Consider the following 14,907-nt stretch of genomic DNA (forward strand, 5'->3'; position numbering starts at 1 on the left):
TCGCTGACGTCAGAGATCCACCCGAAAAATGCCTTGACACGCCTGCGTTTTTGCAAACACACCCACAAAACGCCATGTTTCTGCCCCTAAATGCTGGATTACTGTCAATCAAAATGCAATTATTTTGATGCACAATACATACGCAGAAATATTCGCTAATAACAGGCACGCATGCGCAATGCGAACGCTGCACATGAGCAATCATTTGATAATTGGTTGGACTGCGTTTTCTCAAATTTTGTGATCCAACCTGAATGGGGTCCCTTGTCTGTTACAGTGGGATTACAGGTCCCAGCAAGCCTGCCCTACATGCCAGCACTTGTAGAACCACAAGTTCCAGCATGCTCGGGCACCTGTAGTCCTACTATGAAAGAAATATTTAAAAACACAAGAATCACATACTGATATGTTATTCCTTTATTTCACACTCACCTGCACCCACACTCACACTACTTGAATGCTGGAACTGTTCATTATATAAAAGCCATAATATATTAAAAATGGTTTATTGAGTATAATAAATATGAGTGTCTCTGAAAACCCTCAAGGGAGGCTTACGCTGTCACATTGCTTCCATGTTCAGACTTGGGGGTTAATTCAGACTCGATCGCTGCAGCGGCAGCGATCGCAGTCTGAATCCCTTTGTGGAGTGCGCAGGCAGAGGCGGGGGCGTGTCAATGTCTTTGTGGGGGCGGGCCGCGGTGGGTAGCTGCCTCTCAGTGCGCAGGAGCTGCGCTGGCAGGGAGCTACTCACTGGGTGCAAATTTAGCACATCTACGATCAGATCAGAATTACCCCCTTGGCCAACTAAATGTGCATGCACAGCATCAATGGAGGCTGACAGGGAGAGTAGCATGGAAATTACCAAAGAGCAGCCCATCTACATTCCAAAGCTTGGTAACCGAAAAAAATAGCAGCTGCATAGAAACCAATTAGAGCTGGTTGTGCGATCAGAAATAGAGGTATCTATTGAATATCTTGAATATCTGCTACGATCCCTCTCTAGACACATTCATGGGATTCTTGAAATTAGTGGATATCACCAAAAAACTGTTGTTTTGAGGGTATATCCCACAAATTTCTTTTGATAAATATGCCCCGCTATATTCTCATGAACATGCAAAAGAGTTTAGAGCAGATGGAGGCTGTACAACAATACGTTATCAAGTTTCCTTTGCTCCAAATTTTTTGTTCTTTAGAGGTGTATAATTACTCATGCACAGTCCACTAACCATCAAACCTGTACATAAACCATTGGGTTAGCATACAAATCCAAATCCGTCCCTTTATTCATTGGCAAATAGTTATGTTGTTATTGTACATGGATGTCTATCTGAGGCAGAGACGGATTTAGGGGGGGCTCTGGGGGTAAGTACCCCCGGGCCCCTTAGTCTGAGGGGGCCCTCTTGCCACCAGCCACAGATCGGATCTCTGTTACAGATCTGAACCACAGCTGTGAGTTTCTCCACAGGCACTGAGTGCCGTCGCTGGGCAACACTCAGCTAACCAATGGGGTGTGCAGCTGCAGCCTGCGGCTCCGTTACTGGCTGGAGTGCAGGCTGAAGGGGAAAATGGAGCAGCCTGTGGAGCAAGGTGGATGTGCTCCGAGGAGAGCAGAGAATCTCTCCCTCTACTCCTGTACTGTTTCTCTCACAGCCTGTCTTTATCAGCAGCAAGACACGTAAAACAGGCTGCACTGAACTTTTTCTTTGATGTTAAGAATTAAATTTGAGTTAAGGCTCCGGGTCATATATATATATATATATATATATATATATATATATACACACTGTATATATACACATATATATATATATATATATATATATGTATATATGTGTATATATATATATATATATATATATATATACTGTATATGTAAATGAATAGAGTGAATGCTGTGACAAATGTTAGAAATAAGCATCCATACACGGCTGACACATTTTTTTCAGATTGGTCAGTGTAACTATTATACATATATCAGTCGGACTCTAAAGATTAGTCTGTACTCATTCGTGCTGCATAAGCGGCTGGTGGATATGGTTTACTGCTACTTTGTAGAGAAAAAAGTATCCATTGCGGGATAACATAAGAAGTTTCATTTTGAAATAGAATGTGATTAGATATGTCCAATATAGAAGTAACAAATTGTAGTTACAGTCTTTTGAGCCTTGCTGGAGTGTTCCTTCTAAATAATTATTAATGGTCTGGGAGCACTGGTTACTTTCGGGTTTCTAATATAAAGAATATTTTAGGTCTGTCTGCTATACCTGTGTAATGAAAATGGTATTGAAATGAACTAAAAACTCTCACCATGTAACTAAGTTTTTATATTTATATATATTTAATTTTGTATATTGATCTTCCTGTATATTTATTTGGTCTGTTTTCAGATTTAAAAGTTTGTTATGCATATGTTGTTCTGTTAACTATGTAAACGAATGTCTGGTAATCAGCTGAATAAGCAGGTGTTCTAATTATCTGATGGCCGTGAATGGCTAATGCTCTAGAAGCTGAGTATATTAACACTGGGTGGCGTCTGGTGGGTCAGCCTCATGACGAAGTATCCTACGAAACGCGTTGAGGCAAGGCCTACCAGACGCTTGGTCTATCCTTGTGCACTGCACCTCTGACTGTTCCCTCGACTTGGTGTCCGGAAGGGTCACGGCTGATATCCTCAGCCGGCGACGCGGGTCTGAAGTCCTGGTCCTTGGACCGGGGTTTGCAGGTTTTGCCTTGGCTATATTACAATATATCATGTGGTATTCAGCCCACAGAGTGGGAAATTAAGGTACGAGTCTTTTCAATCGTTGTGAGCTGTACAGACCTACCTGTGTGAAATAAAATTAATTTATCTGCACTGTGAGCGCATTCTTCCTCTGCTTTTAGAAAATTTACTGTCTCCAGGAGTTCGGAGGCTCTTTTTGGAAGTTTGCTGCGGTACCCATCAGTGCCTGTGCTTTAGTTTGGAGCTTGATGCCCGTGGACTGATTATTTGAAATCAGCGCACCTGTACTACTGCTGTTTGGATATATATATATATATATATTTTTTTTTTAATATATATATAATTTGTATTATGGTCTTAATTTTAGACCTGACGGGCCCCCTGTCTTAAGTACCCCGGGCCCTCCGAAGTCTTAATCCATCTCTGATCTGAGGTATAAACTCAGTGTTCTTGCATAGGTGCGATTAATTTGTACATGCTCTGTGCTCCCCCAATTCTATCCCACAATGACATAATGATAAGTGTGCAGGTGTTGATATTGCAGAGTTACTGTATATAGACACACGCCAGTGTCTCAAACTATGAACAGTCCAGTTACATAAACAGTGGTGTATATAACATAACTTTAGCATGGTCTTCTTGGAAGATTTTTAATTAAAAGTTCCTTTACTGACAGCATGGGCCATAACAACAATCTCTCAGCTCACAAATATATGACAGCTGTGACTATCACAGATCTTGATGCTTTTCACACTTTTACATCTTGCAAAGTCTCTTTGACTATCTTGAAATTCTATTCATACCAATCAGACTTTAATTTTGGTTTCTGGATATCTTGAGGATCACTGACTGTAATCTTTGCAAATACTTTATTACACCTCTTAGGCCTATGCCAATATTTGATCTTGCAGAAGCTCTCCTCTGTGGTTGAACCTTCACGCTGACAGTCTCTGACTCAGATGTATCTTCAGTTGTTGGTATGACGAGTGACACATACAGTATTTGCTCAGCATATCAGTTTCAAACTTTTTTTCAACTTGTACTGTTTCTTTGGATATGACGTCTCTAGACTTGTCAAGCTTTTTACACTTTAGCTTGCATCTTCTTTCTTTAGAGATGTGCGGTGGACACTTTTCGGGTTTTGTGTTTTGGTTTTGGAATTGAGACCCACAGTCATGTTTTGGATCTGGCTTGGTCTTGCCAAACCCACCCTTTCGGGTTTTGGTTTTGGATCTGGATGATTTTTGAAAAAACATAAAAACAGCTAAAATCACAGAATTTGGGGGTAATTTTGATCCTACAGTATTATTAACCTCAATAACATTCATTTCCACTCATTTCCAGTCTATTCTGAACACCTCATATAGTTTTTAGGCCAAAAGGTTGCACTGAGGTCGCTGGATGACTAAGCTAAGTGACACAAGTGGACGGCACAAACACCAGGCCCATTTAGGAGTGGCACTGCAGTGGCAGACAGGATGGCAGTTTTAAAAAATAGGCCCCAAAGAGCACATCATGCAAAGAATAAAAAGAGGTGCAAGACGGAATTGTCTTGGAAATATGTTGTTTAAACAGGGCATGCACAGTTTAATTAACCCATCATTTCAGCGACAGGTGGTCCACCTTGAAAAAGCTCGCCAAGTTCTCCGAATCATAGCTAGCTACAAACATACCACCTCCTTCTTTGATGACTTTTCACATTATGAGATGAAGCAAGAGGAAGAGGACAGTGGGGGTAATTCAGATCTGATCGTAGCAGCAAATTTGTTAGCAGTTGGGAAAAAACACGTGCACTGCAGGGTGGGCAGATATAACATGTGCAGAGAGAGTTAGATTTGGGTAGGGTGTGTTCAAACAGAAATCTAAATTGCAGTGTAGAAATAAAGCAGCCAGTATTTTCCCTGCACAGAAACAAAATGACCCACCCAAATCTAAATCTCCCTGCAAATGTTATATCTGCTACACCTGCAGTGCACATGGTTTTGCCCAACTGCTAACAAATTTGCTGCTATGCACAGCATACAGGGCCAGTGTGCTTTTATTTTCACAATTGCACCCCTGAATTTTTACAGCATACAAGACTGGGCCAGCACCCCTTTATTTTCACAGCATACAGGACCAGTGTGCTTTTATTTTAGCAGCTGCACCCCTGTATTTTCACAGCATACAGGACTAGTGTGCTTTTATTTTAACAACTGCACCCCTGTATTTTTACAGCATACAGGACCAGTGTACTTTTATTTTAACAACTGCACCCCTGAATTTTTACAGCATACAGGGCCAGTGTACTTTTATTTTAACAGCACCCCTGAATTTTTACAGCATACAGGGCCAGTGTAATATTATTTTAACAGCAGTACCCCTGTATTTTAACAGCATACAGGACCAATGTACTTTTATTTTAACAACTGAACCCCTGAATTTTTACAGCATACAAGACTGGGCCAGCACCCCTGTATTTTCACAGCATACAGGGCCAGTGTGCTTTTATTTTCACAATTGCACCCTGAATTTTTACAGCATACAAGACTGGGCCAGCACCCCTATAATTTTCATAGCATACAGGACCAGTGTGCTTTTATTTTAGCATCTGCACCCCTGTATTTTAACAGCATACAGGAATAGTGTGCTTTTATTTTAACAACTGCACCCCTGTATTTTTACAGCATACAGGACCAGTGTACTTTTATTTTAACAACTGCACCCCTGAATTTTTACAGCATACAGGGCCAGTGTACTTTTATTTTAACAGCACCCCTGAATTTTTACAGCATACAGGGCCAATGTAATATTATTTTAACAGCAGCACCCCTGTATTTTAACAGCATACAGGACCAGTGTACTTTTATTTTAACAACTGAACCCCTGAATTTTTACAGCATACAAGACTGGGCCAGCACCCCTGTATTTTTACAGCATACAGGGCCAGTGTGCTTTTATTTTCACAATTGCACCCCTGAATTTTTACAGCATACACGACTGGGCCAGCACCCCTAAATCTTCACAGCATACAGGACTAGTGTGCTTTTATTTTAGCAGCTGCACCCCTGTATTTTCACAGCATACAGGACCAGTGTGCTTTTATTTTAACATCAGCACCCCTGTATTTTTACAGCATACAGAACCAGTGTGCTTTTATTTTAATAACTGCACCCCTGTATTTTTACAGCATACAGGACCAGTGTACTTTTATTTTAACAACAGCACCCCTGAATTTTTACAGCATACAGGGCCAGTGTAATATTATTTTAACAGCAGCACCCCTGTATTTTAACAGCATACAGGACCAGTGTACTTTTATTTTAACATTTGCACTGCTGAATTTTTACAGCACAGAAGACTGGGCCATCACCCCTGTATTTTCACAGCATACAGGACCAGTGTGCTTTTATTTTAATAACTGCAGCCCTGTATTTTTACAGCATACAGGACCAGTGTACTTTAATTTTAACAACAGCACCCATGAATTTTAACAGCATACAGGACCAGTGTACTTTTATTTTAACATTTGCACTGCTGAATTTTTACAGCAAAGAAGACTGGGCCAGCACCCCTGTATTTTCACAGCATACAGGACCAGTGTGCTTTTATTTTAATAACTGCACCCCTGTATTTTTACAGCATACAGGACCAATGTGCTTTTATTTTAACAACAGCACCCCTGAATTTTTACAGTATACAGGAGGACAGTGCCCCTACCCCCTGTACAACACAGTGACTGCCAGGACAGCAACAACACACATGTACAGCTGCAGCACCCCTAACAGCATATGAAACACCAGTGACAGCCAGGACAGCACCCCTAACAGCACAGGTACACCACAGTGACAGGAGCAGCACCGCTACAGAGCACGCACTGACCCCACCCGACGCCACTACCCACAGGGAGACAGAGGTCTGTCTCCCTCAGTCTCCAAGTCCGGAGTGAAAATGTCGGCTACGCGCGGCTGTTTATATGGAATCCAAAACCTGTGAGATCCAACAGCGGGATGATGATGTTTTGCCTCATTCTGGTTTCCGAGTCTGGCGGGAAGACCCGAGCTGGACTCGGATCTGGGCTTGGAGCATGATATTCGGGGAAGGGGGGGGGTTCAAAGCTTGGAGATCCGAACCCTCATCTCTATGTAATAGTGCTGTGTATCAAGGACATACAATTTCTGACACCTTGGGGTATATTTACTAAAGGTCAATATTGATTTTCAGTCAATTTTGCAAATCAGAGATTTACTACAGTCAAAACCAACTGAAAAACTGACTTTAGAATACAATAGACCATCAAACACAATGGTACTTTTCCATTGATGCCTATACAAAGCTCTCTTTTTTTAACAGTTGGACTCAAAATCAACTAAAAATCTAAAAAATAATAGACCGACCAGAAACAGGTCTGTTTAACTTCTAAAACATGATGAATTGGCTGAAAGGTTATTATGGGGTCTATTCAATGCATGTCGGATCCTTTCCGATGGAAAGGATCCGACAATGCAGTATTCAATTTGCAACCAAAACCGACAGGTTTTGGCCGTTCTCGACAATGTCAATCCAACTTTTTTTAAAGTCAGATAGACATTGTTGAAAACGGGACTAAAAGCTGTCTGATTTGGCTGCAAATCCGACAAAACACGTGTCCGCCGATCCACGTGTTTTCCCAACCTGTCAGTAAAACGGCAGCCCCATTGAATAGGTTGAATCACGATTCGACCTAAAAAAGTTGAAAACTGCTGTCTTTCCGACAAGACGGCATTTCCGACTATAATGGAATACACCCCAATGATGCCAATAAAAGATAAATGACGAATGCTATGGGGTATTCAATTGTAGTCGGAAGCTGTTGTCTTGTTGGAGAGATGGCAGTTTCCGGGTTTTTTAGGTCAGAAACTTTTCCGACTTATTCAATTCCTCAGCTTTTTTTCCAACAAGTCGACAATTCCGACTTGTCGGAAAACATTTGGATCGGCGGATTAGCCGAGGATCTACGTGTTTTATCGGATTCCGCGGGCAAATCTGAATGGCTTTGGCCCCGTTTCCGAGAATGTCAATCTGACTTTAAAAAAAAACATTGTCGGGAACAGCCAAATTCTGTCGGATTTGGACTCTCATTGAATACTGCATTGTCGGATCCTTTCCGTCGGATCCTTTTCTTGTCGGAAAGGATCCGTTGGATCCTTTTCTTGTCGGAAAGGATCCGACAAGCATTGAATACTCTCCTATGCTGATGTTTCTGCAAATGAGTGAATCTGTGGCTCCGGTGTCTCTGTTCAGGCTGCCATGCTGCATGGTAGATGTGTTTTCTGATTCCTATGTTTTGGTTTTGGATCTGGGGCCTGTATTAACTTTGTGTTTTGGTTGTTGTTGTTTTTCAAAAACCGTCCTCACGTGTTTTGGTTTTGGATTTAGATTTTTTCCAAAAATTAATAAAACAGATAAAATCACATAATTTTTGTCTGTTTTTGTTCCTATATTATTATTAACCTCAATAAAATTATTTTCCAGTCATTTCCACTCAATTTTGACAACCTCACTGCTCACAATATTGTTCACCAACATAGGCCAAAGACAAGCAACAGAGCAGCGGCGCAAACACACAGCAGTTATTTCTGTTTAAAAATGCTCTGCAAATGAGTAATGTATTAGCAATAACCAATCAAAGCAACTACTTTTAATAGAAAACAATACAACACAGAAATTTACTAAGAATCGTGTGTGAAATATCATTGCTCAAAATTAACAGTAGTTAACAAACAGCAAAGAGATAAAAAGCTAAATCTTGTGTAAAATAGTAGCAACAGCAGACATGGATGCCCCAGACACAAGTGCACATGTCCACCTCAGATACCTATTCTCAGTGCCAAATCTATACCTCCCTCCTGTGGGCCCTGGGCCACTGATGACTGGCAATCTGTGCCCATGTTAAGCCCTGATCAATCAGTCTTTTGTTGAGCAGCTCCCCAAAATTTCTTCAACCATAAAAACAGTGTTCCATGCCTGCATGATACAGTGTGGGGTACAGTATGCAATACATTGGGACAATGTTAAATATTGAATGGGTTACAGAGCGGGACACAAACAGAGCAGGTCAGATACAGTGTGGGTCAGATACAGTGTGGGTCAGATACAGTGTGGGTCAGATACAGTGAAAGTTACAGTTCGGGTTGGAACAATGCGGGTTGGATACAGTGCAGGTTAAAGTGCATGTTGGATACAGTACAGGTTACACTACAGGTTGGATCAGTGCCGTAACTAGGCATTTTAGCGCTGTGTGCAAGAAATGACATTGGCGCCCCCCCCCCCCCCCCGTACAAGATAGGCGCAGTGCGCGCCGCAGGCGCGTGAAAAAAAATATAGGGGCGTGGCTTCACGGGAAGGGGCGTGGCAACAAAATAATAGCAATTCACACTACGGTGCACAGTAGTCTCCATTATTCAAATTACGCTGCACAGTAGCGCCACTACACCAGGTAGAGCCCCTTTTATACATTACAATAGACAGCGTCCCCCTTTTTACACATTGCGGCAGCCAGTCCCCCTTTTTACACATTGCGGCAGCCAGTCCCCCTTTTTACACATTGCGGCAGCCAGTCCCCCTTTTTACACATTGCGGCAGCCAGGACCCCTTTTTACACATTACGGCAGCCAGTCCCCCTTTTTATACATTGCGGCAGCCAGTCCCACTTTTTACACATTGCGGCAGCCAGGACCCCTTTTTACACATTACGGCAGCCAGTCCCCCTTTTTACACATTGCGGCAGCCAGGACCCCTTTTTACACATTGCGGCAGCCAGGACCCCTTTTTACACATTACGGCAGCCAGTCCCCCTTTTTACACATTGCGGCAGCCAGGACCCCTTTTTACACATTGCGGCAGCCAGGCCCCCTTTTTACACATTGCGGCAGCCGGGACCACTTTTTACACATTGCGGCAGCCGGAACCACTTTTTACACATTGCGGCAGCCGGGACCACTTTTTACACATTGCGGCAGCCGGGACCACTTTTTACACATTGCGGCAGACGGGACCCCTTTTTACACATTGCGGCAGATGGGACCCCTTTTTACACATTGCGGCAGACGGGACCCCTTTTTACACATTGCGGCAGATGGGACCCCTTTTTACACATTGCAGCAGATGGGACCCCTTTTTACACATTGCAGGAGAGAGAGAGAGAGAGAGAGAGAGAGAGACAGACATACTTACCTTCTCCCCGCTGACAGGCTCCTCGTGCAGCTTCCTCTCCGTGCAGTGTGAAGTCAGTTGAGAAGGAGGAGGAGGGAGGGGGGAGCAGAGAGCCGCAGCAGCGCTATTTGATTGGTAGTAAGCGCTGCTGCAGCATCCCCCTCTCCTTCTGTATTGGCTGCCTGGCGCTGCTGTGGATGCTGGGATGCATCCACAGCAGCGCCAGGCAGCCAATACAGAAGGAGAGGGGGATGCTGCAGCAGCGCTTACTACCAATCAAATAGCGCTGCTGCGGCTCTCTGCTCCCCCTCCCTCCTCCTCCGCTGCCCAGCGCTCCTGTCTTCTCTCCTCCAGCGCGGCGCACGGCGCAGTCACAGAGGCGGCATGTAATGAGTCAATTTGACTCATTACATGCCGCTGGCCGTGCGCCCCCAGGGCAACTGCGCTGTGTGCCAAGCCCCCTTGGCACACACGTAGTTACGGCCCTGGGTTGGATACAGTGTGGGACACCCAGTGTGGATTGGATACAGTTCAGGTCAGATACAGTGCAGGCTACAGTGCAGGTTGGATACAGTGCGGGACACACTGCGGGTCAGATACATGCAGGATACAGTGCGGCTTACAAAGCAGGTCAGGTACAGTGCGAGTTGGACGCAATATGGGTCAGATACAGTGCGGTTTACAGTGCAGGATGGATACAGTGCAAGTTGAATATAGTGCGGGTTACAGTGCAGGTTGGATACAGTGCAGGTCAGATACAGGTACAGTGCAGGTTGATACAGCGCCGGTTACAGTTTGGGTCGGATACAGTGTGGGTCGGATACACTGCTGGTAGACATGATAGCTGTAGTAGCGCACTCACTGAGATAGCAGGCAAGAGGGTCCCCTGAATGGTAAATGCCCCAGGTGGTGGCTGTGTGGATGATGTTGGTCCAAGCGCTGCAGTGTACACAGCACTTCTCTCAGTGCTTGCTATGGCTGATTTGTGTGTCTCTGCAGTGCAACACATTCTCAGCTAGCACAATCACAGGTGCAATTGCCATGGGGTCCATCAATGAAACAGGCTAGATATTAATAATACTGTAAATGCTCTGTGACAGGTCCAAATGAAATGATTTTAGCTGTCTTTATACATTTGTTTTTTAAAACAGGTTTATTTGTGTTTATATATATATATATACTGTATATACATATACATACATACATACATTTATATGATGACCAATAAATGGAAAAAAAGAAAAAAGAAAATTACATACATGTCAAATTGGCAACTGCATATAAATAATGCTTAAATAGAGGAACCTAGGTACTGTGAGGCCAGGTCAAGGCAATAGCCAGGGGCCTGGTAGAGGGAAAATATTATATATCAACATATAAAACCAGGGGTGTCAATAGGAAGCATAGGTTAAGCTTATGGTACCAATTTGGAGTATATAAAAAAAAAGGAGATAGAAAAATAATGAGAATGATAGATATAAAAAAAATAAGAGGATGAAAGAACAAAGGGGGAAAGAAGTAAACATTAAGAGAGGGCATGAAGAAAATGGAAGAAACAGAAAGAGGTAGAGGCCTAATCCGGGTCCATATTATATACAAAGAGAAAAAATAGTGTGTAGTATAGAAGGCTACTTCTAGTAAGAATTAGGAAAAAAATATATCGGTATCACAGTAAAAGGTCTGAAATGCTCGATGGGGGGGGGGGGTTCTTTGGGGGATATTATTATTGCATATAAACCAATCACACCAAGTGGTAAGGAACTTATGGGTGGTGTTGTGAAGGTAAGCTGAAATTTTCTCCATGGCTGCCACATGCCTGATTTTATTCAAGAGTTGGTGACGGGAAGGAGGTTCGACACATTTCCATTGCTTAGCAATTAAACAACGAGCCACATTCAAGATCTGTATAGAAAGTTTGTCTGCACACTTACTTACATCCTTCAGTGGAAAGCCAAGGAGAAAAGACCAGGGCGATTTGGTTATTTGCATCTTAAGAACTTCAGAAAGTAAATGGGAGACGTAGTCCCAGAATTGTACAATCTTAGGACAAGTCCACCAGATATGTAAATAGGGGCCTTCTTCGCCATGTAAATGTCAAATTGCTTTCTAGCAAATATTTAAAATGCCCGCTCTAATATATATTGTGGATGCCCGCGCATCTTATTACCATGTGCTATGAATGTGCGCTATACATCGCAAAACACTGCATCCCATAAGAGAAAAAACATCTGAGTTCCAAAGCTCATTGATGTATATATTTGTTATTAAAATGATATGTATTCAATATATCACAATGTACAGTATATATACATAGTTACATGGTTACAATTTACACAGGAAGCAGGAATCCATACAGTTACAGGCCAGCATACAATACCATTCCCTCAATGCATCCTCCGCTCCATATATCTCTCTCTCTCAGCAAATAAATACAGGAACTGGGCAGACAGCATCTCGAACAGCACCCAGGGAAAAAGAACAGAGAGCTCTCTTGTGTCTGCAATCAGCTATGTACTATGTAGTTTGGGGGAGTGCATAGACTAGTCTAGGGGAGGGAACTTTCTCATTCATGATGAGTCACTGGTCAGTTCATATGCAAGCAAGGTCCAGCCTTGATGGTGTAATCACAGGAGATAGCCACTGGCTCCAGGCTACAATCATGCTGTCTTCCAGGAAATCCATTGTTCTAATAAGAGTGACCTTAGTCATACATTTAATCATATCTACTTGTTGCAATGAGCTACAACTTAATAACAGGCATCAAATTGATATACACATTAATCTGGTTGCTTTAATATCAAACACAACATGTCCATCTTGCTTAGTTCCAATGAGACACATACATGACGTTACTCCATTATAGAATTTTAAAACATTATGATGTCTGGCGCTTGATATGTTCAAATTATGTGCTGTATGAAATATGTGTCAAATCTATCTCTGTGGCATGTCTGTGTAAATGCGTATGTTACCATATATTGCTGTGCTCACTGTGCGTATTTGCAGGTATATGCAATTGCGGTCGAATCCTGGCTGGAATTTGACTGTTTTTGGATTCAACACAATTCGACAATCGAATTCCGGCCACTGGGACCTGAATTCGACATATTCCATAAAAAAGGGATTCGACAGTCCCGCTGTTGAAAAACGGACCAATTGACGAATAGTGTGCGTCCTGGATTCGACTTCATGGACGGCACAAAAGTGTTAAAAAAAAACCTGAAAAAAATTGCGTGGGGTCCCCCTCCTAAGCATAACCAGCCTCGGGCTCTTTGAGCCGGTCCTGGTTGTAAAAATATGGGGGGGGGGGAAATTACAGGGGATCCCCCGTATTTTAACAACCAGCAACGGGCTCTGCGTCTGGTCCTGGTGCCAAAAATATGGGGGACAAAACACGTAGGGGTCCCCCGTATTTTTAACACCAGCACCGGGCTCCACTAGCTAGAGAAATAATGCCACAGCCAGGGGACACTTTTATACTGGTGCCGGCGGCCGTGGCATTAAATCCCCAACTAGTCACCCCTGACCGGGGTACCCTGGAGGAGTGGAGACCCCTTAAATCAAGGGGTCCCCCCCTCCAGCCACCCAAGGGCCAGGGGTGAATTCCGAGGCTGTCCCCCCCATCCAAGGGTGGCGGATGGGAGGCTGATAGCCAAGTGTCAGAAAAAAGGATATTGTTTTTTGTAGCAGAACTACAAGTCCCAGCAAGCCTCCCCCGCAAGCTGGTACTTGGAGAACCACAAGTACCAACATGTGGGGAAAACAGGCCCGCTCATACCTGTAGTTCTACTACTAAAAAATACTCAAAAAAAAACAGTACACACACACCGTGACAGTATAACTTACATACATGCACACCGACATACATACATACTTACCTTTGTTGACACAAGGCTCGGTCCCCTTCTCCACATAAAATCCACGTGGTACCTGTAAATAAAATTATACTCACAACAATCAGGGGTAGAACTGTCCTCTTCAGAGTTTGTAATCTACGTACTTGGCAAAATAAAAAAACGCAAAACACGGACCACGCACTGAAAGGGGTCCCATGTTTACACATGGGACCCCTTTCCCCGACTGCCGGGACCCCCTGTGACTGCTGTCAAAGAGGGTCCCTTCAGCCAATCAGGGAGCGCCACATCGTGGCACTCTTCTGATTGGATGCGCGCATCTGAGCTGTCAGACGACGCACTCGAGATACAATGGAGCGCATAGGCGCTCCATTATATTCAATGGTGGGAACTTTGCGGTCAGCGGTTGACCGCGAGTAACCTCGAGGTCAACCGCTGACCGCAAAGTTCCCACCATTGAATATAATGGAGCGCCTATGCGATATGCGCCGCCTGACAGCTCAGACGCGCACAGCCAATTAGGAGAGTGCCACGACGTGGCGCTCCCTGATTGGCTCAAGGGACCCTCTTTGACAGCAGTCACGGGGGGTCCCGGCAGTCGGGGAAAGGGGTCCCATGTGTAAACATGGGACCCCTTTCAGTGCGTGGTCCGTGTTTTGCGTTTTTTTATTTTGCCACGTATGTGGATTACAAACTAAGAAGAGGACCGATCTACACTGGATTGTTGTGAGTATAATTTTATTTACCAGTACCCCGTGGATTCTACGTGTAGAAGGGGACCGAGCCTCGTGTCAATATAGGTAAGTATGTATGTATGTATGTATGTCGGTGTGCATGTATGTAATAAACAGGGCCGGTTCTTAGTCTTGTGTGCGCCCCGGGCAAAATATGGGGGCGTGGCTTCAAATGGGGGCGTGGTCACGACGCTGAAAGAAAAATAAAAATAAAGAAAAAGTATACTTACCATCCACGTTCCTGATCCAGACCGCTGCAGACCCCCATCCGCCGGCGGCACCGCTCTTCTCCTCTCTTCGATCTATGGGAGAGACGTTATTACGTCTCTCCCATAGAACAGCATAGACACTAGAGGTCAATTATGACCCCTAGTCTCTGTGCCACTATGCTGTGCGGTGCGCGATGACGTCATCGCGC

Source organism: Pseudophryne corroboree, chromosome 10 (assembly GCF_028390025.1).
Source record: "Pseudophryne corroboree isolate aPseCor3 chromosome 10, aPseCor3.hap2, whole genome shotgun sequence".
Classification (NCBI taxonomy): Eukaryota; Metazoa; Chordata; class Amphibia; order Anura; family Myobatrachidae; genus Pseudophryne; species Pseudophryne corroboree.